Below are 27518 nucleotides of genomic sequence, written 5' to 3' on the forward strand. Positions count from 1 at the left end.
CCCCCGAGGCTACAGCTACACGTTTGGCAGGAATTTATGGGTCCACAATCGAGAATGAGGACCGTGGATCTCAGCCAGGCTCCGCCATGCGGCCACCCTTCTACATGAAGATGTGGCCCTGCATGGCCAAGAAGCTGGAGGCAGGGCGCACGCACTTTGTGCTAGAATCCCAGAGATACAGGCAGTGTCACCAGACGTGTAGACAGGTCCTGAGAAGTGCCCTTCATGCCTGGGTAGGCTGGGAGGCTGAACCTCAGATCTGCATACTCCCCAGTAGCGGCCCCGGAGCAGAGCAGCTGGGAGGAGGAAGTAGACTAGGACACTCCATCCTGGGTGAAAAATCAGAGTGGGACCTTGGTCATAGCCATCTGCAGGGCCAGAAATGCAGGTGCGCTCAGGTGCTCCACCTGCACTGGAGACTCGTTCTCTAACTGCCTACAACACCTGCATTAGTCTGGGTGGTGCTCATGCAGCCAAAGGCGGTCAGAGCCCAGCACAGCCTGCCACTCTGATTGGCATAGGCTCATTCACATGGCTGTGTGCTCAGTGTCCCTGAATGCAGCAAAGCGGTGGTCGTGTCCCTTGATCTGACTGCATCCATCTTCAGGGTATTGGGAGGCTAAGAGGAGACAAGCTGCTTGGAAAGGGGCAAGTCTTATATGAAGGGAAGAAACCGTTGTTGCTGGGAATCTACCGCAGGACAGATTTGCAAATGGCAGGACTTAAGAAAAGCCCCAAACTTACCTATGTTGTAGAGAACCCTAATTTCTAAGTTTCAGGGGGTTTTTTTTGTTTTTGTTTTTAATTTCTGGGAGAGAGACTGCGAAGCGCCTACAGTATGTTCGCCCACCTGTCCTCCCTCTTTGCCTCCCACTGTGGGAAGCGGGTACAGGTATGGCAGAGATGCTAGCCAGACTGGCCAATGTGGGCTGGGCCACGTGAGCACCCTGAGTGGCCAGAAAACCATGGAACTGGAGGTTGAATGCAAACTGTGGCCCAGAAGGAGCACTGAACTCAATGCTGGGAGCACCGAATTGGACAGCAATGCGGGAACTGGGGGTAAGTAATAGGAGACAAAAGCAAAATGTCAGGAGCTAAGGAGACATAGGAACAGAAGGAGAGGGGAGACCACAGGTGGCCAGTGTCCCTGGAGTCAGGTAAGGTGTGTGGTGGGTGGACCGCCCTGGGTTAAAGGTCCAGGTTGGAGCATTCACATACTGATTGCACTAGAAGGTTCTGAGCAAGCCTTTGTCCACTGAGTGGCACTGATCATCATCCCAGGGCTCTAGACCTCAACTTTTCCTTCTGTGTGTCCTTAGACTGAGTTCTATCATTGTCAGACACTTTTATTTCTCATCTCCCTTCCCTGCCTACTTAACTGAGTATAGCAAGGGTATGGAGGGAGCTTTTCAATATGGTGGCTCTTTCTAGAAAATGGGGAGTGCTAGATGAGATGTTAGGAAGGTGAGAGATGCTCCCCACTACTTTTGCCACCTTCCCAGATTTGGGGTACCACAGGTGGGTACCCCTGTCTGGGGGCCTCTCCTTCCAAGCAGTAAAATGCCTCGCTCTTGGTTAGAAAATGGTAAAAGATAAAGTGGTGGCCAGCTGATTTTCTGTTCCGAGAACAGAGAGGAAGCTTCAGAGGCAGGCCAACCGCTTTTTTTTTTTTTTTTATTACAGTGCTGTTTGTGCTGTGTCCGAAGGGAAATGAATGCTAGGCATAAAACTCAGAAAAACACCCCACTTAGAACGGTTTGGCCCCTGGTCACCTGTTTCCTCTTTCAGGTGTATTTTACTTATTATCCTTTACCTCCAGCCACCCGTGTTTAGCACTAATTAGCAAGGTGGGCACTAAAGCCTTTGCTGGTGTTTGGGATGGAAGGTGTTTAGGATGGGCCACGTCTCCTTCGGGGACCTCAGCGGTGTGTCTCTGGCATCACCGTGGTTGCTACAATAAAAGGGTGACATCAGCCAGTTGCTGCAGTAACAGGTAACATCACAGAGTTGTCAAAGTGATCCATGATTTCACAGTCAAAAAAGACTGCTTTTTCCCCCCCAAACTTTTTACTCTGGAGAGGGGCCATCCATAGAAATTTGAGAATTAAGTAAAGTGCCTAGGTTTGCCAAGCCAGTGCAGTGCATTAATCTTGTCATCGTTGTTCTTGTCATTATTGCCCATTTGATACCCCATCAACCAGAATTTGAGAGAATTACATATGTCAGAGCAACTGGTAGAATGATGTGGTGTGACAGCAACACCTAGAAGAGGCAGACTGACCCTCACCATACATTAGAATTCTTTGCGGAGATACCATGGGGAAAAACACAGGACACAAGACTCAAAAGCATTTGAGTTTTAGCAATGCCATTTCCAGGTATGTGACCTTGGAAAATATAATCGCTTCATCGTTCAGGTTTCATCTGTAGGAGACATAAAATGAGCCTACTTCTGAGGGAGAAGGAATTGAGACAGTATTTGTAAAAACAAACACGTTTCACATGCAAATTACTATTAGCCATACTCGTCTCATGAAGCAGTCCTTCAAGCCTCCATTTCTAACCCCTTCCCTCAGTTTTTCCATCTGTTAAATAGAGGCAGCAGCTCAGCGCTTCCCCACCCAACCCCCAACATACACACTTCCTCCCTGTGTCTCCCCCTTGTTCATGAAGAAAAAAATAGATGTGAAAAGCTTTGAGTTCCTTGAAACCAAGAAGTGGGATAAATACCTTATATTGATTATGATGATTATATCTGGGACTAGAAAAATATGATTGCCTGGTTGCCAATAGCAACCAGATGGAAATGCAGGAGTAAGGGGCTGCGCCGTGTTGTGTGGAGAGGTTCCCTGAGAATAGAAGCACATTCCTTTTCTTCTTCTTTTTAAAGTGCCCATTCCTGCTCCCTTGTTCTGGCATTCCTACTCTTGGAAGAGGAGACATGGTCAGTTGTAAAATGGGAATTGATGGGAGTTGCAGAGTAGGGAGGCTAAGGGCTTCTTTGGGAATGCCGTGAGGGGGCTGGTGAGTCTTCCTTCAGAGATGTTTGCCCTTTGTATACAGAGGTGGGGGGTGCCAGCTGGTTGGCAGTGAGGTGGGCAGGCAACCCCTGGACCAGGGAAGAGAAGAGATGCACCAGACCCACAAGGGAGATTGGGGGCCACCTAAGAGTAGGTGTGAGTAGAGCCCCACAGAGTCCCTATGGGGAGTGCAGGGATGCTCTGAGCTTGGTTAAAGCCACTTCCCCTCCTGGGTCTGAGGAAGGCATTGATTAAGAAGAGAGGCCCTCACCTCATCTCAGATGGTAAGCAAAACCTGTCATGTCGCTGAATTCTGTATTCCTCTGCCTTTACACCAAAAGCCCCAGGCACTAGGCTGCAGCGTGTACTGAACACACATCATCTCATGGACCCTCATTTAACTGTGGTCCTTGTTTAAGATCACATGGCCAAGGAGCGGCACCATCAACATTGGAACTCATGGCTTCCTGAATCCAGAACCTGTGCTGATCATTTTCCCAGCGGGTCAGAAGACTGACAAGTATCTGATGACTAGCCGTGAGCCTGAGGGGGTCCAGAAGAGAGCCTCTGAGTATGAGAGAGCCCCTGTGCTTGCCCACTGGTTGTAAGCTTTGGCTTGAGTCCCTCTGTGATGCCTCTGTGTTCTAAGAAAGAAGGCATCTGACCTTTGGGTCAGGACTTCCTCCCTCCCTCCCACAGTGTTGGGGGCTGTGAGTCTTCTGTGAAGCACACTGACTCCCTTGACAAAGGCCTCATGTGGAGCCATACATTTCTTGATTCTGGCTGTCACTAGCCAACTCCAGGAAGTGACTGGGGAAGTGTATGTCAGCCTCCAAGGATGTGGCGAGGGCCTCACCATCCAGGATTTGGAGGGTGAGAAAGGGGACAAGTGGGAATTATAGAATGCCCACCCTCTCCTGAAAAGAAGCTGGTTTGGCTCAAATGTGACCTCTGACCAGAGGACACGATTTGACCGCTGGTTATACAGAAATACCTAGTATTTATATGGCACTCAAAGAGCGGTTTAACTGATTATGAATTTACCTAATATAGTAAAGCTATTCTGGTCTAAAAGTAACAGTAATAGGTAATGTTTATTGAGCACGCATAAACACTTCATGTATAACCTCACTTGAGTTTCACCAGAGAGTTGTTGTGAAATTTACTCCATTTTGCAGATGGGGAAGCTTGGTCCCAGGGAGGATCAACCATTTCCAGTAAGTGCTGGAGTTGGACATGACCTCCAGGCTCGATAGTCATAGCCACTAACCTTTACAGATCACCCCAGGCCACTCAATCTTCCTGCTCCTGTCCTGCTTGAGGGTTTCTTAAATGGACTCCTTGCTTACTGCAGTCGATGCTCTCCACTGCCAGATTGATCTTCCTAATCTCTTAGCCACCCAACCACCTCTGTTCAGAAAACCCAACCCTTTCCCCCACCCACACAAGTTTAAACTCCTTTGTTTGACAGTCTGGGCCTTCAGTGATCCAGACACAGTTCAACTCTGGGCTCTGAGCACCCATCAGAGTTATTCCTCTACTGTGGGCATGGATCAGCAAAGTGAAACCGCAGGTGTTCTTAGAGATGGCTGGGTATCCTTCTGGCTGCAATGTCTCTTCTCTCATTCTCCCTCTCTCTCTCTCTCTCTCTCTCTCTCTCTCTCTCTCTCTCTCTCTCTCTCTCTGCCCCAACTACACATGCCCAAATCCCTCCCACTTTGTCAGGCTTGGCTCATCTGCATCCACTGTCATGGAGCCTTCCTTGATTTCCCTAACTGGGCACCGATTCTTACTCCTCTCAACTTCCATAGGATTTGATCTATCTTCCTTAGGCCCCTAATCACTTCCATCTTGCACTTACATTCGTTTACCCATTGATTCACCATTTACTGAGCCTCTCCTGTGTCAGATGCAGTGCTGGGTGCTGGGGATGAAAGAGGAATAAAAGGGCCCAGTCCTCAAGGTATGAAGTGAATGGAGAGTTGGTATTGGTTTGTGTCTGATATTTTGTGCCCAACTGGCATCTGGCACAGTGTCATAGGAGGCAATCCAACACGATACATTTGGTTTAAAGGAATGTAGATGCTTGTATTTCCTGTTGCTTAAAGGAGAGGATGTGGAAAAACATGGTAGTAAGCTGGGTTGTGCTGGGTAGAAAGTCAGAAAGTTGGTCTTTTATTGCCTTATATGCCAGGAGACCCTCTGTCTTGTCTAGAGAGGGGTGAATTGGGACCCAATCCCTCTTCTGTTCATTTATGAAGAGGGATTACTTCCTTGGCTAGGGAAATCTCTCCTCTACTTGTCCAGCTCACTCATATTTGGCAGTGATGTCGAATCACTCTTGTAAGGAGATTTCCTGTGGTTTTCACATGATTGGTGGTGGCCTGGCCCATCATGTCAGTGTGACCCAGAAATGACTGACCCTCAAGACTCTAATGCCAGGCTGAGTCCATGAGTCATGTCTAAGCTGTGTGTGTGAGTCAGTCTGAGAACCACAGTCCTCTAGCAGGGTACAGAGTAGAGGTTGGCAAACTCTGGCCCAGAGCCCAGGTTTGGGCCACCTGTTTTGGCACAGCCTGCAAGAAAGCAATGGTTCTTAGATTTTTAAATGGTTGGAGGAAATTTTTTTTAAAAAGAATAATATTTGGGGGCACCTGGGTGACTCAGTCCATTAAACATCCAACTCTTGATTTTGGCTCAAGTTCTCATGGTTCATGGGATTGAGCCCTGCATCAGGCTCTATGCTGACAGTGCACAGCCTCATTGTGATTCTCTCTCCCTACTTATATACTCTTTCTCTCTCAAAATAAATAAACATTAAAAAACAATAATATTTCATGGCACATGAAAACAATATGAAATTCAGACGTCACTGTCCAAAAGTAAAGTTTTGTTGGGAAAGGACCATGCCCATTCGCTTACATTTGTCTGTGCCTGCTGCACTTTTGAGTAGTTGCAAAATAGAGATCACATAGCTCACGGGCCTCAATATTTTCTCTCTGGCCCTTTACAGGATAAGCTTGTGAGCCTCATTGTAAAGGATGACATTCTTCCTATATTCATCCTTTTTGGTCAAGAATTAAAGGACTTCCCAGCTCTCTCCCAGTAGGGCCAAGAAGCTGCTGGGATCAAAGACTGGTGTTAAGGAGCCTACAAATGGACAAAGCTTGGGTGGAGGGCTGGAATCCCAAGTTCTCTGTGGTTTGGGGAGAGACCTTTCCCATAAGTTTGGGATGCGTGGTCTCTAAGGCCCTAACTTCCTTGCAGGTGAGCATGGTTCTCTGGTCCACCTGGCCTGCTCTACAGAATGGTCTCTGTAGCATGAGGATGGCTCTTGGCCCCTTGCAGATTTGTCCTCTGAGGCTTTGGCCTGGGCAGCAGTCTAGGCCCCAGCCCAGTAGGCTCAGGAGCACCCCTCACCACAGGATCCCACCCCTTGCACCCCGCTGCTCACCAGGAACACCATCGTTTTCCTCGCATTGATTCCAGTTTGGACTCAGCTCAGCCACTTTTTTTTTTTTTTTGAAGCGCCTGAGATCTAGACGGACTGTAATTATGCAATTCTTTCTCGTTATCTTTTCCAATTGTTCTCAGAGCTGTTTCCTAAATGGATTGGAAACAATTGCAGACAGGGAATGGAGCGGGAGGTAGGTGAGGACCTGGAGGCGGGCCGGAGCCAGGCTGTCTGCTGGAGGCCACATCTGATCAGGGTGGGGACCCAGAAGAAGCCACCGCTCACAGTTCCGTGTGTCTGGGTGGTGGGGGTAGCAAGGAGAAGCACTCATGGAGGTGTCGGGAGCTTTGGTTTTATCACTCACAAATAACGAATCTCCCTCCTGCTCCAGGCCCCACAGGCCTGGCTCTTTTCCCTTTCTCTGCTGCCTCTGTGACGTGGGTAGGGCTCCCTGGGGATTCTGCCAGCGGCCAGTAGGGAGCAGGGTCCTTTTCTCCTGGCATTGAATTGTTTGTGCTTTCTTAACAGAAAAAACAATGCAACTCTTGAGCCCTGTATCATCCCCAGGAAGCCAGGGAGGGGTCAGTGGAGGGAAAGCATGGGGACGTCCTGCTGATTTGGGCCCAAGTGGGTAAAATGCAGCTGCTGGTACTTGTCCTTGGGAGAGCAGCAGAGGTGCCACCTTCCCTGAGCTGAGACCGGGCAGGACTGTGCACACGGAGCAGGTGGGGGGGCGTCGCTGTCACCTAGGGCCTTCTTTGTGGTGTACCTCAGTTTCTTTGGTGACAGCGATGCTCTCCCCTCCCCCACTGCTCTTCTCCCTTGCTCTGCAGAAACGGTGTGGTCAGCCTCGAATAAAAGTGCGGAGGCTCTTAGAAAAAGAAGATGAGGTGGGACGAGGCAGGGCCGCCCACCTCCCCTCATACTTGATGAGATTCCATCCCCCCACCCCCAGGCACACCATCAACATCATCTCTTTTACCATTCACGGAACCCCTCTCACATGGGGGGGGGACTAGTGTTCCCATTTTCCTTTTGAGAAAACATTTGAGAGAGAATTAAATTCAACTCCACAAAGGTGTGAAGTATCTGGCGTGTGGCAGGTGTTAGAGAAGGTATTGGGCACAGAGAGCCCTTCTCCAAGGACTTGACTTTGTAAGCTCCCATGGATGTTCACGGCCGGCTGGAGGCGGCCTGTGAGGTCAGCATGTGGGGCCCAGAGCTCTTTCCACCAGACCCAGAGCTGCTCATTGAGGCCAACATGCCTCAGGCCAGAAGTGACACTGTTCACTTGGAGGACTCGGCCTGAGGTTACTTCAGCGGGGGTGGGAGGCAACGGCTGTCCTTCTGGGTACCTCTTTCTCTCTCCTCTTTTCCAGAGTGGGGAGCAAAAGGGGAGTAGGAGGGGTGTGCATGGAGTGCTGGGGACCCACAAGTCTCTTGCTGTCCCTGAGTCCTCCACCCAGAGCACCCAGGCTCCACGGGCGCTGAATCCTCTCAGCCCCAAACTTTGTTCCTGCCTCAGGTTGCCTGGGGCATGTCCACTGGACATCCCATTTCTTTCTGGGCTTAAGGTCTGGGCTGAGCGGTGGGAAGAGGCTCTTAGTAGTTTGTGTTCTGGAAGCTCTTTCCTCCAACCTGACAGAACATACACGGTGTCATCTCTCACACACAGTTGCCCTGCTCTTGTGCTGCTTTGATCGCTGATATGGAATCTCTTACCACTTTTTTTATTAGAGAGAGAGAGAGAAGGGAGCACACAAGTCGGGGAGGGGCAGAGAGAAGGAGAGGCAGAATCCAGGGCAGAGTCCGTGCCATCGGTGCAGAGCCCAATGAGAGACTTGAACTCACGAAACCACTAGATCATAACCTGAGCCAAGATCATGAGTCAGACACTTAACTGACTGAGCCACCCAGGCTCCCCTCTCTTGTCATTGCCTTCATGGGGACATCTAGAGGTCACTTACCATCTCGGGGCAGAGTCCACTCCTATGTCCAATTCCTTGTTCATTCAAGGGGATGAATGTGAGTGGCTTCATCTCTGGCCCCTGTGGCCATGGGGTGTGTCCCTGCTGGGGCCACTGCCCTTGGCCAGGATTTCTCAAACTTTTTTTTTTTTTTATCACCTTCTGCCACTAGGAGAAAAATAAACTAAATTTAAATTCTTCCGAATGAGAACGAGAAGTATAACAATTTGTCAGATAGGGTTGAGTCTTGGAGGGCCACATATGGAGGGTAATACGTGAGATTTTTGTACGCCCTCCAATTTTCGCCCTCTGGGGGATGCTATTGCCCACGTTGATGCTGTAGACTTACCAGAACATGTTTCCAAACTGTGCATGATTTCTGTTGTCTCTGGTAACCTCTAGAAACAAGGGTGTGGATGAAGAGTATGGTTTCAAGAATGGCATCAGACATGCACATTTGGTGCAAAATCCTCTACTGGAGTGGATCACATCCCATTTCTGGGCTCACTTTTTCTACTAACAGAACTCAAGCAGCTGTTTCTTGCCCCCTCAACCAACTAGGAGGCCACAGCTAGGGTCGGGCCAGCATGACCCAGGCCACCGTGTGTGCCTCGCATAGGGACATGCGTCAAGGCAAGACAATAGCATCCTGTTCTCCTCTCACACTCTACCCTGCCACCCTGCCAGACCCATGGTGCCTGAGATAGTGGTGGGGAGCCCCACGCTCACCCTCTTGGTGCTCTTCTAGTGTGTCACGGTGGGCCACCAAGGGGCCGGTGACCGGCTGGCAGGCGGGGTCTTCAGAATGACTGGGGGACACCGCCGTCTTTTCCTCCTTGGCCTCCTTTTAGGCATCCCCATTCACACACAGATTTCCCTCCAGAGGAGGCCTTCTTGCCTTTTCTGTGGGAACCCAAAACTCCACGGTGCTGCCTTCGTCCTCAGCAAGGTCCCTCAGAGCCTCATGCCTGCACTTTATGACATTTCTGTTTGGGGACCCGGGAGTTTGAGGCTGCCGAGCAGGGCGAGCCTGGGCAGGAAGGCCATGGGCTGCCTTGTTGGCCTCCAGTGTGAAACCGGACTGAGCAAATACAGCCCAGGGCCCCAGCCCAGGCGCACACACAATGCATGGTTTAATGGGAGGCGCAAATGAGAAGCAGGCTTCTGGAATTTGGCTTTGGTTCCTCACTCTTGGTTCCCTCAACTGTTCCTTTCTTCTCTACATTTCCTCCTGTTCTTCTCTCTCTTGGTTCTTTTTCTGCTTTGCGTTATTGCCTGGCTACAAAGTCTGCCTGCCGCCCGCCTCCTGTTCAACTTAAAAGCAGGTACCCCTGACCAACCAGGTACCTGACTTGAGGTGGGACGAAGGGAGGGGGAGGGCCAGGGAACGAAGTCCCATTGATTCCAGTAAATAGAAATTAACCCTTCCCTGGCCTGAGGAGGTCAGCCAGTCATTTCCTTCCCCTTCCCACCAAGGTCATAAAATCCGTATCTAACTTTTACCAATTCCCCTGTTAGTACCAGAAACACACAATTAGCTTTAAAAGTGTCTCCAAGCTGTGGCCAGTTAGAAATTTATGACTTTTTTTTTTTAAAGCTTCCCTTTAAAGTGGCTAATTAGGTGTATTTCTCCAATGGTAATTTAAAAAATGCTAATTGGTCTACACTCTGGAAGGAGGAGAAAAAAACTTTCCCCTTTTATTATCCTGGCGCGAGGGAGGCATAGAGGAGACTGACAGAGCCTGGGTGGGGAGAGCAGCCTCCAAGGACAGGGGCCAGGTGCCGGCCCTTGTCTGGATTTGTCTGCGTTCCAGACGGTTTTCCCTGGGAAGGGGAGTGCGGCACAGTGCATCTGAAGAGGGCGGTGACTATAGGGCAGGGCCGCACACCGCACCTGGGTGCAGGGGTGCTCAGACACCAAACCCCTGAGGTGAGGCGACAGTGCATGGAGGGCTGGCCCCAGCCAGGACTCACTCACCCAAGCGACAGTTGCCAAAGGACCTGCTGGCAGAAAGCACCATTTGCAGGAGGCTATTGATTCTAAGGACAATTTGAAATTGAGTCTATAGGGGGCAGAGTCCACGGTACACAGTGTTCTCACACTGGAGGTGGGACATGGCAAGGAACCCCAGGGCAGGAACTCTGCTGGCAGAAGCTCTGGCCTGGGGGAGGTGCCACCGACCTCCTGACTTGCCAGGCAGGGTGGGGGTTACCCAGGACCTGCGTCCCCAGGGATGCATGGAAAAGACCTCAGCCTGACTGGGTATCCTCTAGAGGGTGCCGCCTCCCACCCCCTCCCGGCTGGGCGGTCAGCAGCTCCCCGCCTGAGCTCTCTCTTCTGCTCTCCCCACCACAGCCTGCCTCAGGACTTGGGCACTGGCAATGGGTTTCTTGGAACTGCCTTTTCTCCAAAAGGAGCTCAGAGGCAGGACAAAACGCAGCCAAAGAATGCCAAGGCAGCCCTGCAGAAGCAGCGTGTGAATCCATAACCCTAGCTTTTCCGAGGTGTGAAGCTGGAAGATAGGGATCAAGTTTACCTCCTTGCAGCTAGGAAGTCCAGAGACCCTGCTGATAGAGGAGGCCTGGGTTCCTTCCCTTCCATTCCTTGCTTGTTCTCATTGGGACAGCTGAAGGGGAGCAAGCCTCCAAGGGCAGTCTCAGGAGGTGGTGGGGGGACCGTGCAGTCCTGGGACAGGCGTGGAGCGTGCCCTGGGTGCCGTCCCGCCCAGTATGGGGGGCGAGGTGGGGGTGAGCAGTGCATTCTCCCGGAGAGCCGTTCAAGTTCACATTTTCCTCTTGGCCCAGACGCTGGTGGCTCTAGTCCTAGAATCTCCGTGCGTTGCTATGAGAATAATACAATTACGAAGACATAGGACAGGGATAAACAGAAAACATTCTGCGGCAGAGAGAGCGAGGGGGAGGGCCAGTGACAATCAGATATTTTGTTATCGGCTCATTTCAGGGAGGAGTGGAATTCTTTAAAATCCTCTGCTTTTGCGGAAAGGAGGAGTGATGAGCAATTAAACAAATTACTCCATTTATTTTTCAACATTAGCTTTTATCAGGCATCTCTCACAGTTCACCTCCTCTCTTTGGCTCCATTACCATCTCTAGGAAAGCCAGACGGAAGTGGGACTAGAGTCTAGCCCCGATTCTCTGCAGCCAGTGCCCTGCTCTGCTCAGGGACTCAGTTTATCCATCAGTAAAGTGGGAGGGGGAAGTCTCTGCTTTGTCTCCATAGCAGCAGGAGGGATCAGTTAGGGTGGGCAGGGCAGGGTCCTAAGCCAGGCTCTGCACTTCCTAGCTGGTGAGCCAGGGAGGATCACTTTACCTTGAAAGCTTCGGTCACTTGGGAAAAACCAAATGAAATGCACAAATGGTTCAAAATGGAAATAGAGACTTGATGTCATTGTTACAAAAGTGAAAGGAGATGATGGGTGCAAAGACTCTAGTACAGTGCTGGGAAGGGGAGCCCTCCACCATGCAGCTTTAACCTTATTACTGACTTTTCTTAGATAATTCCACCGCCTTCACAGGGGAGGCTGAGGAGGTTAAAACAAAGCTCAGGAGTTATGTAAAGAATTCTGAGCCGGTTGGAGGGACAGGGGTGATAAATGTTCTTAATTTGAACCCACCACATGATTTGTTTTATTCTCCCTGCCTCTCCAAGCCTGATGAGGCAGAGAAGCCTGACTCCCTTGGCTGAGGGAGGGTCTGCCTGAGGTTCCTACCTTCAGTGGTTTACTGAGATGCTGGGCCACTTGGTTCATCCATCTTCTGGGATGTCCAGAATTACTTAACCTTTTGGACCCTCTGTCCGGTGGAGTAATAATACCACTTTACAGGGTTATTAGGGGGATTAAGAGAGCTAATGTATGGCCAACAGCTCCTGGAGCAGGGCTGGGGTCTTGGAAAGCACTCAGTGAATGCTACATCCCTTCCCTCTGCAAACCCAATAACCAATTAATCAGCAACTGGACATTGGACTATGTACATCACTAATTAGCTTGAGCCATAAAGGAGACAGAAAAGAACAAGAGCCAGGCCATTAGATAGGACCAATGTGAATCTGTCTCCGAATGGATTTCTGATGGACAATTAGGACGGCTCCTTACTAATAAGGCTCCTTGGAACATGCACACGTCATAGCTTCTAGAAGGAGACAAACCTGTTTTTGATCTCAGCTTTATGATGTATCAGCTGTGTGACTTTGGACTGATCACATATTCTCTCTCTGCCTCTTTATTATATTTGTCCATATATGAGGAGGACTAAGTATCATTGTGGTTGGAGAATACTACAGATTCCCAATAGATATGAAATTTCTCCCCTTCCTCCTCCCTGAATTGGGATCAGTTTGGTTGTGTAAGGTTCCCGTTGCTCTGCAGTAAAGTCAGAGACTTCGGATCACATTTGTGCACCACCACGCAAGGTGATGAGTGCAGGGGTTACTAGTTTTTTGTTGTTCCCCAGCCCCTCAGATGGGGCTCGGCATACAGCGAGGACTCAAAGCATTCAGTGACCAACTGAGTGAATTGGTTCCCAAGGCATCAGCATTTGTGTGTAACCACAGGTATGTTTTTAACAATGAGTCCCCTGTGAAAGGCTCAGAGCCCTTTGAAGACATTGTCTCATTGTGGGGAAGATTTTAGAGGCATTATTTGATCTACTTCACAGAGGAGGAGGCCGAGGAACAGAGAAAGACAACGGCTTGCCCAGGTCACAGGGAAGCAGTGGTGTATATGACACTTGAGTCCCAGGCCTGGACTGTGGTGCTTTTTGTAGTAGATCAATTGGTGTCTCAAAAAAAAGAGGTTCTGGGATTCTCCTGGGGGGATTTCCAGGGATCATTTGGGATACTTGGAATCAGACTGTGAACCTTCAGACTGTGAACCTGACACAAATGACACTAATAATAATATTTATTTTATTATTGTTGTCATTTTTAGCACTATATTCTAAGCTTTGCATTAGATATGTTGAGCCTTTCAGTTCATTTTTACAAGTATTATAAGGTTGATATTTCCATTTTATAGATGAAGCTTGGGTCAAAACCGTAGCTAATGAAGTGAAAAAAGAGCTAAGATTTAGATTCAAGGATGTCATAAATAAAGCCTGTCCCCTCTCCCTGATACCACACTAACCAAGAGCCAGAGGGTGAGCAGGACTGGGGGATGTTCTGGGGACACAGACTGGATGAGGAGATGGACACTCATAGGGGGGAAGAGAAAGAGTTTGTCTTGAATTTTGTCATGTGTTAAAACTTGAGAAAGGCCCAGTTATGCCCTTACTTCCTAGAAAATTGGGGGACTCATCTTTTGAAAGTCAGCATTCACTTATTCTGCCTTAAGAAGGAAGGAAATTCTGGCACGCACTACAACATGGACGAACGCGGAGGTACATTACACAAAGTGAAACCAGCCAGACACAAAAGGACAAATACCGTACAATTCCACTTCAATGACACCTAGAGTCGTCCATCCATAGAAACCGAAACTAGAATGGTGGTTTCCAGGGACTGAGGGGAAGGAGGAGGGGGAGTTGTTATTTAATGGGTAAAGAGTTTCAGTTCTTCAAGGTGAGGAAAGTCCTGGAGTTTGGTTGCACAACAATGTGAGTGTGCTTAATGCTGCCACTTAAAAATGGTGACAGTGATGGGTTTTATGTAATGTATGTTTTACTACAATTTAAAAAGTGAGGGTTCTCATTTCTAGTCAGATACTCAGAAATGAGGAGGCTTTTGTTGTGCTGGAGCATCTGGGGGGACACCCAGGACCATGTGGCTTTAGGGTAGGTGATGGAGCTGTGGTCAGCTAACGCCCAAGTAAGCATGGAGGATCCCTTGGGAATGAGCCCCTGGAATAGACTGTGTACATAAACCAAGAAAGCACTTGGAAAGAGCAGAGTCTTTCTCCCTTTCCACCGGACCAGTGGCTTCTGCAAACTACTGGCTCACAGTCTCATGGAGAAGATGAGCAAGCAAAGAGACATTTCCAGGATGTGTGAGAAACCTGTAACATAGAAAACACATTTTCTCTGAAGAAACCATTTAGGGAAACAGGGGCCAATAATGAAATATGTTATAACTCAGACTAACACAGAGGCTTTAGGTAAACATGAGCTTGACCTTGACTTGTGGGCAGTTATGGCAAGTTTGTTGGGACTCCCCACGCCCCAACCTCTCCATCGATGCCAGAACACTTGAAGAAAAGAATTGGCAGCATATGATAAATATTGGCGACATCATCTGGCTACAGGTTGGCAAATGATGGCCCACAGGCAAAATCAGGGTCACCGCCTGATTTTGTATAGCCTGTGAACTGAGAATGGTTTTAACGTTATTTAATGGTTTAAAAAAATCAAAAGAAGAATAGTTCAGGACACATGAAAATTAAATAAAATGGGCCTTTTAGTGTACATAAGTAAAGTTTTATTGGAACATGGTCACACTTGTTTATGTATTGTCTATTGCTGCCTTCATGTGGCAATGGATGGCAGAATTGAATGGTTGTGACAAATAGATAATACGGACTGCAAAGCTGAAAATATTTCTTGTCCGCCCTTTACAGAAAAGTTCATTGACCCCAGTCTAGTCTAGTATTTTTCCCATACTGTGGGTCACAACTCATAAGTCAGTTGTGAATCAACTTAGTGGAACATGATCAGTATTAAAAATAAGTTAGCAAAAAAATAGAACAATGGACAGAAAATACCAGAGTACAATCACTTGTGGTAAGGCTGACTTCTCCTTACATGTTTTTCTCCCTCTCCTTAAGCTTTTATTTCAGTTAAATATGAATGGATATACTCACTCATGATAAGAACTGTTTTTCTTATTTATGAATCTTGGTGAAAATGTTGGAAAGCTATCGGTCTAAGTAAACCTAGGAAATTTACTACCATTCACCCGGCTATCTGGGATAAGATTTGGATGCAGGCCTCTCAGTGACCTCCGCTCAGGGGCCCATAGTCTGGTCCTGTAGCCCAGGCTCAAGCTAGGCTGGTGGGTGCAGGGTTCTGCACAGCATCCCCCCCACCTCCGCCCCAGAGCTCAGTTGTCAGCAATGGCCACAATGTGACCCCAGGTAGGGCTTTTCCCTTGTTTCCACCCAATTTTCTCCCCCTTGAAGAGGAAGGTTTCCTTTACTCTCAGAGAGCAAAGAATGAAAAATGATTACTCTCAGACAGAAAAAGAAAAAAAACAAGCAAGGCCCAGGACCAAGGGTATGTAGCCTGACCCCTTTGATTGACAGCTGATACGTGGTGATGAAGGACAGCTCTGTGCAAGGTGATGAGAGGCAAGATCCGAGAAGGCTTTGTGTTTACAAACATATTGCCAAAAGTGTCACGGATATAATTGAAAAACATCAATAGTGATCGATGGGAACGAATCACTGGCCCCAGCCATTAGAAAGGAACAGAGATTCAGACATGGAGGAAGTAAAGGGGAATAATCTGTGACTACCCTCCCCCTCCTTCCTTCCTCTTCTCCTCCCTTTCCCCCCTGAATCTCCTGACCTCACCCTGTCCCTTTTCTTTTCCTTCTGCTCCTCTGCCCCCTCATCACTGCCCATGTTTCTTTATGCAATGGAAGGAAAACCGATGATTTGTTCAAGAGCAGAATGAGAACAGGGCTAACCTGCTTTCCCCTTCCTCTCTCCCAGCTGTGCCCAGTGTGTCTGTTGAATTTCAAATAGCGAGTCAGTGAATAAGTGCATAGCCAAACTTCATATTCTCAAAGCCACTAACTCTAGACGTCTTCCATAAAGGCCTTAGATGACCAGGTAACCATGTTGGGTGGAAACCATTGTAATCCAATATGCTTTGTCTGAAGCAGACTATTCCAGGTCTTAAAAGCTAAGTTGGGTTGGGTCTATCCTGACCCTGAAACTTTTGGAAGACCAAGGAGACGTGTTCATCAGGAGGTTTTCAACTCTCACATCATGATGGAAAACAGATTGTGGTCTTTTTTAAATTAGGAGCAATCGGTAGGGGGGATTCCAAGAATTTGTGGTGAATTTTATTGTAGTCCAAGAGACCTGTTTAGACATCTGGGATGGTGAATGAACCTGGATGGAGAGTGAGGAGAAACTTTCTTAAAGTTGAAGTCACTTTAGGACCTCGAGAAAGGGTATGGTCTTTCTTTAATAAAATATAATAAAACTGATAGCAGCAAGAGGGTGGCTAGCTGCCACTTACAGGGCTACTGGGGAGCTGGAGAGTGCAGGCATCTGGGGGCAGGGTTGGCTAGGTGCTTTGACTCTGAGTGATCACTAAGATTCCTTCAGAATTTCCCATGCTAAATTGGCTCAAAAGGTATCAAGTATGAGGAATAATGGACTGGAGAAATTTTATCCAAATAAAACTAAATGACCAAGGAAGACAGACTTTCAGAGGATGAGTACCAGGCAATTACAGAGAAAGCAGTGTCCCCGTAGAAATGAAAGAGATAGATTGGGGACCACAAGAAAGAGAACAGAGACCCAAGGACCAAGCAGTAAGTTATCCTTTCTGGGGATGAAACAATAGCAGACCCGGTATGAGCCCGAGTACCAGGTTTAGTGCTGATGGGCTCCCTCCTTCCCTCCTCTCACTGTGTGTGTGTGTGTGTGTGTGTGTGTCTGTATGTTTCTTACCATCTCTGTCTCTCTCATTTGTTTATCCTTCTATTATATTGTTTTATTATATATACCTGGCATTTCCCTGCACATTGGGAGAAAGATTTAAAAGATACAGAATTAAAATTTCTGCCCTCGAGGAATCTGTGAGCTAAAGCATTACCTCATCCCTTATCTAGGGGATGAAGTCTATATTCTGACATTTCTCATTCTGTCTCCAGTTTTATCATTTAAATGGCTAAATATGGAATTTGAGGAAACACGATGGAGCAAGGATCTAGAGACAAGCAAAGGAGGAGCCCCAAATTCTAGGGCAGGCCCTCTGTGAGGGGAGAGAACCAGCTTCTTTACGTAGTGGGGAAAATAATGCCCGATAATGCCTTCATATGAGGGGTACCTTTTGCCATTTCATCTCCGGCTGTCACAGGCTCCCCGACAGCCCGGGTCAGTAAATGAGATGTCAGGAGGATGGATCGGCCCCACACAAGGAGATAGGTAATGATCTCTGAGGCCAGCAGGGAAGCAGGGGCCCTTGTAGAGTGGTCATAAACTTAGCCTAAGAGAGAGTCTGTGGATATCTAGTGCAGGCAAAACTGCCATCTGGCAACTTTCCCTCGCAGCGACACAAACCCTTTCTTTGTCTCGATTATCATCTTCAATGTTGGGCTCTGAATTGCACTTGAATTTGTTCCATATTCTGAGACATTTTCCCCTTCCAGTGGTTTGGGGAGAGGCACCTGTGCACGTGTGAATAGCAGTGTGTGGGAGGTGGGGATGTGGCACCTGTCTATAAAGTGGTTAAAGGACTCTTTGACAGATGTCATCCAGCCAGCCAGCCAGTCATGGGTTTACTTGAGAAGTATTTACTGACTGCCCACAGTATGCCCTAAGCCATACCCTAGGAACAGAGTACAGAGTCCTACTTGGCTGCTTCCCAAGCTCCGGTTTTGCCACTTATCTTTCCAAAGGCTGTTCTTTTATAAAGGCCCAACTTCTCATTCTTGGACAGCCTTCTACCATCACAAGAAGGGAAGATGCAATATTAGGGGTAATAACATAATTGCTTCCAAGCAAAACCTACCTTTTGGGAGTCAGAATGTGATGAAAATTGCCTCTGGGTACACATCTTAAGAGCTATCCAGAATAAGGACAAATGGGAAGGGCCTAGGATGATAGGCTGGGTCGGAAGAGAAGACTCTGTACTTAACTGACTATGTGACCCAGGACAAGTGGCTTCCCTAGTGGTCACTGGCCTCACTTGTAATGATAAGGGGTTGGACATTCAAATCCTCAAGTCTCTTTCTTCTGTGACATTGGGTGAAGTCTCACTTGTTAATGATGCCAACCCATTGATCTTTGTCTCGCTGCCCCAAGACACTCTCTTCTTTCCTTATTGCCCCCATTCCTTTTCCTTTCTAGATATGGTCAGCTCTTATGTCATTGCCGTTCTTTTCCTGAAGGGCATTCCATCATGCCAATATCTTGCATGGTCCTCTCACCCAGCATCATCCAGTAAAACTCTCAGGGATGACAGTGACATTCACTTCTGCTCTGGTCACTATAGTAGTGCTAGCCACATGTGACTATGAAGCCCTTGAAATGGTGGCTAGTGTGACTGAGGCACTGGATCTTACATTTTATTTAATTTTTACTTAACACATGTGTCTAGTAACTACCTTACTGCATATCACTAACCTCTGTTCCCAACACTCTTGGGTCATTATTGTATTTGTCTATTTCTTCTTATGTCCCCGGTTAGGAGCTTGCTATCTGTAGTCTAACTTCCTTAGCTTGAGTCCTCATGACCATCACTAGCTGTGGGACCTTGAGCTATTTACTTAACTCTTCCAAGCCTCAGTTTCCTTGCCTGTAGACTTAGAGTACTTAGTAGTCCTACCTGCTAGGATGGTTGTGAGCTTTAACCTGATAGGGAACATAGAGCATTTAGCACAGTGGCTGGCACTCCGTTAGTGTTAGCTGAGAAGGAGGAAGAAGAGGAGGAGGAGGAAGAGGAGGAGAGCAGGCTATAATTCCATCCTTTATCTTCTATTAGAATGAAGTCTTGAGGACTAAGACTATCTAACTTTGAGTTTTAGCTACTTAGCATATTGAGACAATCCAGTGTCTCCCTGAGCTCACTTGAGTGTCCTTTTTATTTGATTCCTATTCTCCCTTCCCAGCTGCCAACTCTCTCCACACCTCTGTGCTCTGTACCAGGCCAGAGTCAGGTCTCCTAGCCCCACCTACCCTGTGAGCTGAGAGACTGCCAGCCCAGCATGTGTGCAGGTGTGTGCCCCCTCCTTCCCAAGCAGCTGGACCTGGGATTTCATTCCTTCAGACACATCTGTGTCTCCTGTCTCTGGATCTTCCTCCTCTGGGCTATGGGGAGCAGGGTGATGACCCCATTAATTCTAGGCAGGCCCTTGGTGCTCTGGAGGTCTCCCACTCCCTTCAGACCTCGCCTCCAGCCCACCCGATCTCCCAAGTGACACCTCTCAATCCTGCCCTAGGAATCAGATGTCTAAATAGCAAATGAAAGATTAATGCCAGTGGCCAAGATTGGGGCGTGAATAATTTAAAGGGGAGAATAAGAGCCAGCTCCGCTTACCACCAGGACCACCTGGGCAGAGGTCAGGGAGGGGATAAGGGCCAACTTCGGGCCAAGGATAGAGGTTGTGTATCTTAATGAATTGACTAGGAAAGGATTTGTTGTCATTGGTGTTGGGAAGAATTTGTAGTTACAACCAGAAAATGGGTTCTCTGGCATTCTTACTGATACAAGCATTACAGTTTTCATGAGGAGTGTGGGCAGTTTTCCAAGTGGGTGCCATGTTTCCAGAGACATTGCAGCACTGCGAACCACACATTGGATGAACATCCTGAGCCCCTCATGATGAGGACTCCTCATACCTTGAACATGTTGGGCTATGGGATCCCACACAGCTGGGATATTTGGTGGAATGCCTAATGAGGATATGGGCCTTCAGGTGAGGAGGGAAGTGAAGCCTAGTGTTTGTGAAATGAGCAGAGTTTTTACAGACAGCGTGGCTCTTGTCCAGGCAGAAAACCTCCGTGCGGATATTTTCCTTTCCTCGCTCTACCACCTCGGTCGCCTCTCTGCTACCCCAGCCTCCTGTTAGGTTTACCGCAGTCTCTCCTCTGATGGTTTGGGGTTTGATAAATATTTTCCCCTCCGGAAGTCTTTAGCAGTGCAGCAAGAAGGTTACATGATGGATTCTCCCCATCACTTAATTGAAGCCATAAAAAATGGAAAGAGAGTTTCCAATAAACCAAACCATTACTCACTGGTGGATAGAGAGGGGATCCCAGAACCGGGCCCTGGGAGGCGCAGCTGGGAAGCCCTCCAGCTGACTGTCTATTATGATTATTAATCACAACGGCAACAGGGTTCATCTGCACAGAGCTTCTTAATGAACTTGGGCTTGTGTCCTTACAAGGTTGTAGCCATTATAACAGCCAGACCTTTCTGTTCTAAATCCCTGAAGGCTTTAGTTGACTGGGATGGATGTCCAAGGGGGAGCGTTTGTCCGGGTGCTCCCCAAATTATGAGATATGTGTGGTTATGTGTGGGCCTACACAGTGGAAGGGAGAAAGCCACATCTGCTGTGCCTGGGAGACTCAAGTGTTATTAGAAGTATGAACATACAGCCCTTGTGGCTGGGCGCATGCTGTTGATGTGTGCCAGATTAATGGTTACATGCTATGTATGGCATAGTGAGAATTGTGTCCGGTGGGTGGTTGATAGAGGCGTGGGAGTGAGGCGTGTTCATGGGAATGGGTGTATACATTTTAAAATAGCATCATCGCTATGGGGATTCCATAACATTTGGTTTTTCAAGTAGGTGCTTTATAAGTACCTGGAATTTGTTGTCCAAACTACATGAGCTTTGAAGGTAAAAGGGGGCATTAGTACCATTTTATCTAGACTACTCACAGAAACCAGGACGGTTGCAGGCAACAAAAGATGTGTGGTAACTCCATGGACAAGCTACCACTGAATTGCTTAGGTGTGCCTTCTGTTGAATTTGACCTCTGGTTGGGTTTATGTTGAGAGCAAGTCTGTCAAGAGTTTGAACTTAGACGTGTAGGCAGAGGGTTGCCTCTGAGGCGGCGTGATAATTGCTGGCATCTTCTCTGATGGATGCCACAGGGTGGGAAAAGCAGGCTCATGGGCCCTTCCCCAGGCTCATTGCTCCAGCTTCAGAGATGTGGCCAGGTCTTGATACCTGAGGGACTTTGGCACCCACTCCTGGAACCCTGTGCACTCAGGATGGAAAGTGTGGCCAGTAAACCTGTGGGCTACATACAACCTCACTGCGCTGGGAGGGACTGAACTGACCCAACCCAGGAGATTTCAGTCTTGAGCTGCAGGTTTGCTGTGTATGCCTCCTGGGTCACAGCGCAGCAAGCCAGGAGCCAGGCTCTGTTCCATTGTGGTTGGGTCTGCCTTCAGCTTGAGCTGGGCCTCAGTTTACCCTTATGTGAAACTCAGGGAAGAACAGTATCTCCTAACAAGAGTATTAATGTTTAAGACAGCATTTGGGATGAGCTGTGTAAGAGAAACTCACCTTCTTTTTCAGCTTCCCTCCCTCCTCCTTTTCTGGCCCCTCAACCCTGCAGTCCTACTGTGTATCAGGTGACTTGCCTCAAAAGACCCCAGACCTCTTTTCCCCAGAGTTCCTCCATATGAGCAATAATTTGCCACCCTGCTGGCAAACCCCGGAGGTTTGGGAGGAAAGGAAAAGGGAGCCTTACCGGAATCTTGGCTGGTGTTTTCCACATGGAGTTTCCTCCCCAATGCCCTGGTTTTCTTTCCAGCTTGCTCTGTGACCCACAGCAGGCAGTGGCTCCCCACAATAAGACCTAGAAGAGCTCTGCTCAGGTGGCTTTCTGCAGAGGCTCTCTCTCCCACCTTCTTCCTGAAAACCAAGAACTCCCCGATGCCACAAGCAACTAGATGTAAACAGACATTAATCCATCTGCAAAACCTCAACATGTCACCTGATCCTTATCAGGGCCTCATAATCGCCTCCAAGGAAGATTTTCTTCTATTAAAAAGCAGTTGCCCTCTCTTCTGGTAACACTAATAGATTTTGTGTGATCTGTATATCAGACTTAGCTTTCAGCATGTGAGATGCTATCCCCTTCCTTCTGCCTGGGTCTCAGGCTCTGCAGACGGTCCTCACGATTTCACTTTCCTGCAGGCCCTCTGTCTTGTTGAATGCTGTATTGCCAGCATAGGAAGAGTGGCTTGTACACAGGAGGCATGTGATTTCCTCCATCTGTCCAGTTCATTCATTCATTCATTCAACAAGTGGAGCCAAGGTCTAGAGGGGGAGACAGGACCAAAAAAAAAAAAGACTAATAATAATAATAATAATAATAATAATGACAAGCAGTGATAAGGGCTTTGAAAGGAATAAGTAGGGTTTTGAAACAGAGAGTAATCAGGTTTGGGTTCTACCTTGAGTGAAAGGCAGGAATATCTCTCCCTGAGACCCAAAGAATGACAGGGTGTAGCCATCAGAGGTAGTGGAAAGGGGGGATTCTCTAAGCAGAGAGCTCCTCCTGGGGGCTGGGAAGTGGGGAGAGAGCTGAGCTGCCTTAGTCTGGGAAATATGTGAATAGAACTTTTTGACAGAGAGCATTTGTTGGGTTCAGAAAGATAGGGAGGAGCAAGGCTGTTTCAGAAATGTCTGGGTTGTCAAGGCACTGGGGGATGTGATTAGTGGGTAGAACTTGGGATCCACCCTGCTCTAAGCAGAAAGTTCTAGAAGATCCAGAGATGAAGCTCCTGGAAAGTCTGTGTATGGAAAAAAGACTGGAGGTAGTGAAGAATGAAATCTGAATAAGGGGTGTTAGGCACTGGGTTGAATGTCAGAACTTCTGGGTCTTTTTTCTGCTCACACTTTGACCACTGCTTGCATCTTCTGTTCTTCCACGTATATCAAGATAATGTAGCTACAAATAGGGCATCTGGACTCATACAGCTCTTGCTCAGACAGGGGCAGAACTTGAAATCAGGGCCCATCTACAACCTCATGATAAGTCAACAAGACCCAGATTTCAATAACAGCCGTGATTGCAACAATGTCAGCAACGGCCCCTTCTTACCTTCTGGGCTCTTTGGTGTCAGTAAATGGAAAGTGGTTTAACTTGAGATAGATTTGGTGGCAAGAGCCAAGCCCATAAAATGCCCTTCAAAGGATATGGTCTCAATTAAGCTTCAAAACAAGTTGTTGATGAGAGATTTCAGGGTTGAGGCCCAAGCAGGGTGGAAATGTGCCAGCACGCGGTTGATGGGTGGGAGTTGCTTCACGGAAGCTGGAGAAGTGTAGCCTGTGCGGGGAGTCGCCCGGCTCTAGGACTCGGACCACCGTCTGCAGAGAGGGAGGTGGGGGAATTGTCTAGACAAGAGGAGCAACTCATTAATTAGAAGTTAAATGGCCTCCTGTCTCTGCCAGATCTGAATATATTCAAGTGAAGCCATATGAGCACAGCCCCATTTCTTTCATCCTCTCTCCATTTCTAAACCTTTCCTTGCCTTAACCCCCCCTGTGTTCCTCTGTAATTCATGACAGCTAGATCATAGCACGGACAAACATAATTGGGGTGACAGCTGAGGCACCAGATCTTTTTTTTTGTTTGTTTTTACAAGATCCTGCTGAGGACTGGGCTGTTATCTCCTGGGGCTCGCTTCTGAGGTTTTGGCTGTCAGTGGAGTCCCCATCCAGGAAGGATGCTAGCCCGCAGTGAGGAGCTAGACAGACGGATGGTTGAACAGCCAGAAAGGGAAAGACCAGGAGTCAGGAAGGTCTCTGACATCCCCCTCCTAATGGCGGTTAGAGTAGAAAATGGTGGTGGACCTGGGGGCTGGGGGTGAGTGCTTGGCAGAAGGCAATCCAGCCCCCCTCTCCACACCTGTTTCTCTATCACTGTTGCCAGCCTCCAGGCAGTAGAGACACCTTGGTGATACAACCCAAAACTTGTCTTTATTTCTTTTAAACCAACTCTCCCTGTAAGGATTTACAGTTCTAGTTTCTGTCAACCCAATGGGCTCAGTTCAGGAAGAGGGGACAGGAGAGGTGAAATTCAACACATTTTTACCACCAAGGGCATGAAGCCTACTGCTGGGTCAAGATCCTGAAGGCTTCCTTCTGGGTCAGGCATTGGCCCCTTAGGTGATGGATCTTAGGGAGTTTCTTAGGGACCCCCCTTCACCCGCCAGCATCTGGGGCTGATGTGGCAACTGGGGAGGTATTGAAAGGCAATGGCTTCTTATCAACCAAAGTGGACATATTTCACTATGTAAACTGCCAGGTGCATAACTGGCTGAATATCAGGTCTAGGAGCAAGACGTTTTCCTCCAACTTGTGGGAAAGATGGCCCAGGTCCAGAGAGAGATACAGTGACATGTAAATATACAAGTCAATATTCCACCTCAGAAGAGAGCAGAGAGATCCATTCATCCTTTCCTCCTGGGTGGGAGGCTAGTTCGGTATGGAGATTCTCTTCCTTACCCCTCCCCTGCAAACTCTGTAGGTGTTGTGGGCTGATCAAGAGAGGGACAGACTCAAGGGGATGGCAGATAATACTGCTGAGGACCTGGAACTCAGAAGAATGACATATGGCTTGTGAGGGGGTGCCCCTGTGCCCAAAACAGACCAAAACATCCATGGAGTCTGGTCAAAGGGAGATGTCTGGGGGCCAGAGCTGTCAGAGGGAGAGTAGACTGTGTGATTTGTCCCACTCTCAGAGTGGCTCATCCTGCCACCTGGTCCCAGCCCTGGAGATCAGCCTTGGTGGTGCTCTTGGACGGAGAGACCCGGTGCTGAGGACCCACCTCCCCCAACAGCGATTCCTGGCTTCACGGCACAGCTGCCAGCGGCCCCCTTCATCTGGGTATTTGGCTCCAGATGTCTAAGCCTACGGACACCGTGTCCGCACGTTTCAGTGATGGCTGTTAGAGAGCAGCTGTCTCTTCTCGCAGACCCTTCCAAGGCCATTGCTGGTCGGGATGATGATGGGATTTCGGTCGTAAGATGGTTATGCTGCTTGGGCCCCTTTCTGAGGTCCCGTTCTCAAACACAGGAGGGGGGTGTTGAGCTGAGGGGGTTTGAGAGGCCCCACACACTCACTGTGGAGATGAAGAAGAGGGGTGTGCGGGTGTGTGAGGTGGGTGGAGTGGTCACATCATGTCCCTGAGGTCACCTGCAGAGGTGTGGCTGGCCCTTCCTGTCTACAACATACCTTTTGGTTGAAGTTTAAAAAAAAGTTAAACAAAAATTATTCTTTTTACCTGGAAAATACAGAAACATAGAAGAGAGCACACACTCAGTGTGCCACTGCCCACACCATTGTTAATATTTCCTTTCAATTTTTTATATTAATTACTTCCCATAGTTAAGATTGTCATATTTTTTTCACTGAATCACCCAGAAGGAAAATCATGTATGTGTTTGTATATATGTGTATGTATATATGTGTGTGTACATATAATATGATTTTATATGTGTATAATCATATGTGTGCATACATACATACATGATTTTCTTTCTGGGCTGTTTAGTGAAACATTGTAACTTAAGTAATTTCTCCACTTGTCATAAACTTCATAAACATAATTTTAAACATGTGCTTAATATTCTATTATGTGAGTGTATCATAACTTACCTACTCCCATATTGTTTTATGTTTAAGTAACTTCTAATTCTCAAATTATAAATAATGCTAATGTGAAAAAGATTATGTGGAAAGGTTTGCTTTTCTTTTTTAAAAATACAAGTCCCTGTATCTCAGACTGTGTTTCCTTTGGCTGGAGTCCCAGAAGTGGTGTTTCTAGGTCACAGTATGAACACGTGAAGGATTGGCAATCTATTACTAAATTGTTCTCCAAAAGTATTGTTCCAATTTATGTTTCCACTAGAAAACTATGAAATTTTATTAATTCTTTGTTAATGCGGCAGACAGTCCTCATTTCTGATGTGAAAAATCTCAGTGTTCTAAGTTCAAGTGCAGCTGTGCAGTAACAGAGACTTTGATGTGAGTCAACAGTGAGTCAACACTGAACATTTTTGAAAAATCAACAAAACCCTGGATCTACCCTAGAAAGGAAAGAATTGGCCCCATTTAGCCCAGTTGGCTAGGACCAGGCCCTAAGAGTGATGCCTACACCCCAGACCAGGATAGACGTGCTGACATGGCCCAAGGAATACAGATGGAGCAGAGAAGACTGATTTTCGAGGGGTCTTCTAGAATGAGGACCCAAGCAATCCTTGTGCTCATGCATGCGTGTGTGTACACGGTTATGTGTTACATGTATGTGCAGACATGTGCATGCGTGTGTGTACACCTTAATGTGTTATGTCCATGCACAGACACCTGTGCGTGTCTGTCTTTCTCAGCCCTGCTGTTCAGAGGTTGTCCTGGTCCTGGGGTGGGTGTCCCAGCAAGAGTCAGGCCATTTCAGCCGGCCTTTTCCTCCAGGCTGGCTTCCTCCAGGAGCCAATGAGCTCCTACTCATGCCAGGGCGGTCTGGCAGGTAGGGGCCTCTCAGAGCAAATGAGAATGTTACTGTCTGTCTCTCCATGCCCACAGATGAAGGGCTGTCAGTGTAGATGTTTCTAGAGCCCCCCTCCACCTCTGCAGCTCTGGAAGGAACATGAAGATGCTAGATGTGAAGACACCTGGGCTTCTTTTTTTTTTTTTTTTTTTTTTTAAATCTTTAGAGAAGGGGACAATGAGAAGGTTGGGTTTTCCCCTCAAAATGATCGCCCACTCCATTTCAGTTCCCCTGGGACACCTCAGCCTCTCCTGCTCACACACGGGTGGGTGACCCTTCTCATTCTTGTTCATGGGGAAGTTGTGAGGGGCATGGGGGCCTGGGAGACAGAGCAGCTGAGTCCTGGCCCTGATTCTGGTCATCTGTGTGACTCGGGTGAGTCACCAACCTCCCTGGATCGGGTTCTTCTCCGTGCAGAGCAGGAGTCTGGATTAGGCGGACGCTAGGTCTTGGCCTGAAGTTTTGTATATTTGTAATATGATAAAAAAAAAAATCAAGTATGCCTAAACGAGTGACATTTTGTCCAGAAAGGATCAGCTGCTCTGAACCCAGGAGGCCAGAGGAATGGTCCGTCCTGTAACTTATGTGTTTGGGAAGCTCCTGGGGGCCACCAAAGAGCGGGAAGGAGAGGTGAAGGTGAAAAACTGGTGGTCACTGCCATCCTAAAACTCTCAGAAGTGAGGAGGAAAAGTGTAACAGGTGAGTGACTGCCTGCAGTTTTGATGGTGCTCTTGGACAGCGCCAGTGACTCACCTAAGGCTGCTTCATTCGTGTCCCACGAAGAAGGTACATGGCACACTGTGTGGCAGGAGGCATGTGCCAGCCCTTTCGAGTGAGGCAGCTTCTGTGTGTGCTGAGAATTAGTCATCAGAGTGA

At 48.0% G+C, this 27518-nt stretch overlaps 1 protein-coding gene and 1 long non-coding RNA gene across 3 annotated transcripts in view; one reads left to right on the top strand and one right to left on the bottom strand.

The window, feature by feature from the left end:
* Positions 1 to 27518, top strand: part of PLXNA4 (plexin A4) — a 437906-nt gene that overhangs the window by 136921 nt on the left and 273467 nt on the right. The window lies entirely within an intron of this gene.
* On the bottom strand, positions 8598 to 11222 carry LOC115278768. Its single transcript, XR_003903097.1, has 4 exons — positions 10979 to 11222; positions 9171 to 9344; positions 8791 to 8839; positions 8598 to 8609 (listed from the first exon to the last, which is right to left on the bottom strand). It is a non-coding gene; the product is annotated as an uncharacterized LOC115278768 (long non-coding RNA).

This window comes from Suricata suricatta, chromosome 2 (assembly GCF_006229205.1).
Source record: "Suricata suricatta isolate VVHF042 chromosome 2, meerkat_22Aug2017_6uvM2_HiC, whole genome shotgun sequence".
Classification (NCBI taxonomy): Eukaryota; Metazoa; Chordata; class Mammalia; order Carnivora; family Herpestidae; genus Suricata; species Suricata suricatta.